The following is a 5,004-nucleotide window of genomic DNA, read 5'->3' as shown; positions in this document are numbered from 1 at the left end:
TTTCCAATTCTTTGCCGCAACAAAAAAAAAGAGCTTCCATGAATATTTTTGTATATGTGAGATTTTTACCCATTTTCATGATCTCTTCAGGATACAGACCCTGTAGTGGTATTGTGAGATCAAAGAGTATGCATATTTTTATTATCCTTTGGACATAATTCCAAATTGCTCACCAGAAAGATTGGATCAGATCACAACTCTACCAACAATGCATTAGTGTCCCAGTTTTCCCATAGTCCCTCCAACACTGATTATTTTCCTTTCTAATTATATTGGCCATTCTGAGAAGTGGTACCTCCTAGATGATTTAATTTGCATTTCTCTAAGGAAAAAAAGATTTAGGTCAATTTTTAATATGACTATAGATAGTCTTGATCTCTTCATCTGAGAATTGTCTTTCTATAAATTTTGACCATTTATTAATTGAGAAATGACTTGGTTTTTAATACATTTGACTCAGTTCTTTATGTATTTTAGAAATGTTCTTTGTTAGAAACACTAGTTGTAAAAATTATTTCCCAACATGCTACATTCTTTTCAATCTTGGTTGCAGTGGTTTTGTTTATGCAAAACCTTTTTAATTTAACATAAACAAAATTATACAGTTTGTTTCTTATAATTTTTACTATCTCTTCTTTGGTCATAAACTGCTCTCCTTTCCATATATCTGACAGGCATACTATTTCTTGTTCCCCGAATTGGCTTACAATATTACTTATTATGTATAAATCCTGCACCCATTTTAAGCTTATCTTGGCATAGGGTATAAGATGTTGGTCTAATCCTAGTTTCAGCCCTACTATCTTCATTTTTCCTTTTTTAAAAATTAATTTATTTCTTTATTTTCATCCATATACACATGTAAATTTCAAAGTTACAAAATATCACTCCACCATCCCTTTCCACCCCTTTCCCCTCAGCAGGGAACACTCAGGTTAGCATTTACATAAATATTTTGATAAACAGGTTTACAAATTAGTAAGAGATAATTTTTGAAAGATTTTATTTCTTTTTCATTTTACAGTTTTTCCCTTAATCTTGCTTCCCTCCTCTCTCCCCTCACAGAAGGCAGTCTGTTAGTCTTTACATTGTTTCCATGATATACATTGATCTAAATTGAATGTGAAGAGAGAGAAATCATATCCTTAAGGAAGAAACAGAAAGTATGAGATATGGCAAAATTACATGATAAGATAACTTTTTTTTTTTCTAAATTGAAGGTAATAGTCTTTAGTCTTCGTTCAAACTCCACAAGTCTTTCTCAGGATACAGATGACATTCTTCATTTCAGATACCCCAAACTTGTGCCTGATTTTTGCCCTATTGGAATGAGAAAGTCTGTTAAGGTTGATCATTACTCCGATGTTGCTGTTACGGTATTCAATTTTCTTCTAGTTCTGCTCATCTTGCTCAGCATCAGTTCATGTAAATCCTTCCAGGTTTCCCTGAAATCCAATCCCTCTTGCTTTCTAATAGAACAATAGTGTTCCATCACACACACACACACACACACACACACACACACACACACACACACACACACACACCTATCCATCTATCTATCTATCTATCTATCTATCTATCTATCTATCTATCTATCTATCTATCTATCTATCATCTATCTATATACATACATACCAAAATTTATTATGCCATTCCCTAATTGATGGACATTCACTCAATTTCCAATTCTTTGCCACCAGAAACAGAGATGCTATGAATGTTTCGGTACAAGTGACCCTAATCTCTTAAGGGTATAGACCCAGTAGTGGTATTGCTGAATCAAGGGGTATGCATATTTTAATTGTCTTTTGGGAATAATTCCAGATTGCTCTCTAGAAAGCTTGGATGAGTTCATAGCTCCAACAACAGTGTATTAGTGTCCCAGATTTCCCACATCTCTTCCAACATCAATCATTTTCTTTTGTGGTCATAATGATCAGTCTCAGAGATGCATTAATTTGCATTTCTCTAATAAGTAGTGATTTAGAGCAATTTTTCATATGACTATGGATCACTTTGATTTGCCCATCTATAAATTGCCTTTGCATATTCTTTGATCATTTGTCAATTGGAAAATGACTTGTTTGTTTGAAAATTTGACTCAGTTCTCTATATATTTTAGAAATGAGTTTTTTGTCAGAAATACTAGTTGTAAAAATTGTCTCATAATTTACTACATTTTAATTTCCTTAATTTCAAGGAATTCTAATTTAGTATTAAATTGGGTTTTTTAATATGTTCTTTCTCTAATTTTTTTAGTTACATATTTAGTTCATTGATTTCCTCATTCCTAAATTATTCATATAAGCATTTAAAGATATAATATATTCCTTGACAGCTGCCTTCAGTGTATCCCATAGGATTTGGTATGTTGTTCAATTATTGTCATTATCTAGGATAAAATAATTCATTCTTTCTATAATTTGTTGTTTGATCCATTCTTACTTGAAAATAAGGTTGTTGGGGTGTCTAGGTGGTGCAGTGGATAGAGCACTGGCCCTGGAGTCAGGAGTACCTGAGTTCAAATCTGGCCTCAGACACTTAATAATTACCTAGTTGCATGGCATTGGGCAAGCCACTTAACCCCATTGCCTTGCAAACAAAAACTAAAAAAAAAAATTAAAAAAAAGTAAAGAAAATAAAGTTTTTACTTTCCAATTAGTTTTGGGTCTATATGTCCCTGGTTCAATATTACATGTGATTTTTTATTGCATTATGACCTGAGAAAGATGTATCCACTATTTCTGCCTTTCTGCAATTGATTATTAGGTTATTATGTCCTAGTACATGGTAAAATTTTGTGTAAGTTCCATGTACTACAGAAAAGAAAAATTTATTCCTTTGTATCCCCATTCACTTTTTTCCATATGTCTATCATGTCTAGATTTTCTAACAATCTATTTACCTCCTTAACTCTCTTCTTGTTTATTTCATGATTAGATTTATCTAAATCTAAGAGTGGGAGGTGGAAGTCTCCCACCAGTAGAGTTTTGCTGTTCATGTCTTCCTGTTACTCCTTCAACTTCAATCCATTAAGAATTTGGATGCTATATCATTGAGTGCATACATATTTAATATTGAAATTATTTTATTGTCATGGTACCTTTTAGGAAGATATAGTTTCCTTCTTAATCTCTTTTAACAATATGTATTTTTGCAGCTGCTTTGTCTGAGATAAGGTTTGCTACCCCTGTTTTTTTCAGTTCAGTTGAAGGAAAATATACTTTGCTCCAACCTTTTACCTTTGCCATATATATATGTGTGTGTGTGTGTGTGTGTGTGTGTGTGTGTGTGTGTGTGTGTGTATAAATATATGTATATCTTTGCTTTAAATGAAGTTCTTGTAAGCATTATATTGTAGGATTCTGTTTTTTAATCCACTCTGCTATTCCCTTACATTTTAAGGGAGTGTTCATTGCATTCACAATCAATGTTATAATTACTAACTCATTATTACCCTCCATGTTATCTTCCCTCTCTTTGTATGTTTCCCCTTTTTTCCCTTTATCCACATTCCCTGGTAATTTTTTCCCTGAATATCATCAACCTCATTGTGTTTGCCCACCTATATTCAACCCCCTCCACTCTTTTTACCCCTTTCCCTTTGCCCCTTCTTTCTTCCCTTCCTTCTTTTGGTTCCTCCTTTCATCCCCTCCCCCTTTTTCTTTTTATACTTTAAAGGTAAAATGAGTTTCTTAACTTAACTGAGTGTAGGTATGTTAATTTTAAGCCAATATGATGAGAATAATATTATGGAGGTTCTCACCTCCACCCTTCTTCCCCTCTATTGCAACAAGTACTTTGTACCTCTTAATGTAATGAGATTTACCCCATTCAATCCCTTCATCCTCCCATCACTTTATGGGATATGTTGATCATATTATTTTTTAAAATTAATTTTATTAAAGATAATATTTGAGTTTTACATTTTTCCCCCATCTTGCTTTCCCTCCCCTCAACCCACAGAAAGCACTCTGTCAGTCTTTACTTTGTTTCCATGTTGTACCTTGATCCAAATGGAGTGTGATGAGAGAGAAATCATATACTTAAAGAAGAGAAGACTAAGAGGTGACAAGATAAGACAATAAGATATCTGTTTTTTTCTAAATTAAAGGGAATAGACCTTGAACTTTGTTCAAACTCCACAGCTCCTTATCTGGATACAGCTGGCACTCTCCTTGCTAGACAGCCCAAAATTGTTGCTGATTGTTGCACTGATGGAATGAGCCAGTCCTTCAAGGTTGAACATCACTCCCATGTTGCTGTTAGGGTGTACAGTGTTTTTCTGGTTCTGCTCATCTCACTCAGCATCAGTTTATGCAAATCCCTCCAGGCTTCCCAGAAATCCCGTCCCTCCTGGTTTCTAATAGAACAATAGCTTTCCATGACATACATATACCACAGTTTGCTAAGCCATTCCCCAATTGAAGGACATTTCCTTGATTTCAAATTCTTTGCCACCACAAACAGGGCTACTATAAATATTTTTGTACAGGTAATACTTTTACCCTTTTTCTTCATCTCTTCAGGATATAGACCCAGTAGTGGTATTGCTGGGTGAAAGGGTATGCACATTTTTGTTGCCATTTGGGCATAGTTCCAAATAGCTCTCCAGAAGGGTTGGATGAGTTCAAAGCTCCACCAACAGTGTAATAGTGTCCCAGATTTCCCACAGCCCTTCCAACAATGATCATTATCCTGCCTGGTCATATTGGCCAATCTGAGAGGTGTGAGGTGGTACCTCAGAGAAGCTTTAATTTGCATTTCTCTAATAATTAATGATTTAGAGCAATTTTTCATATGGCTATGGATTGCTTTGATCTTCTCATCTGTAAATTGCCTTTGCATATCCTTTGACCATTTGTCAATTGTGGAATGGCTTTTTGTTTTAAAAATATGACTCAGTTCTCTGTATATTTTAGAAATGAGTCCTTTGTCAGAATCATTAGTTGTAAAGATTGTTTCCCAATTTACTACATTTCATTTGATCTTGGTTACATT

Source organism: Macrotis lagotis, chromosome X (assembly GCF_037893015.1).
Source record: "Macrotis lagotis isolate mMagLag1 chromosome X, bilby.v1.9.chrom.fasta, whole genome shotgun sequence".
NCBI lineage: Eukaryota > Metazoa > Chordata > Mammalia > Peramelemorphia > Peramelidae > Macrotis > Macrotis lagotis.
Note: the sequence above shows the minus strand (reverse complement) of the source record.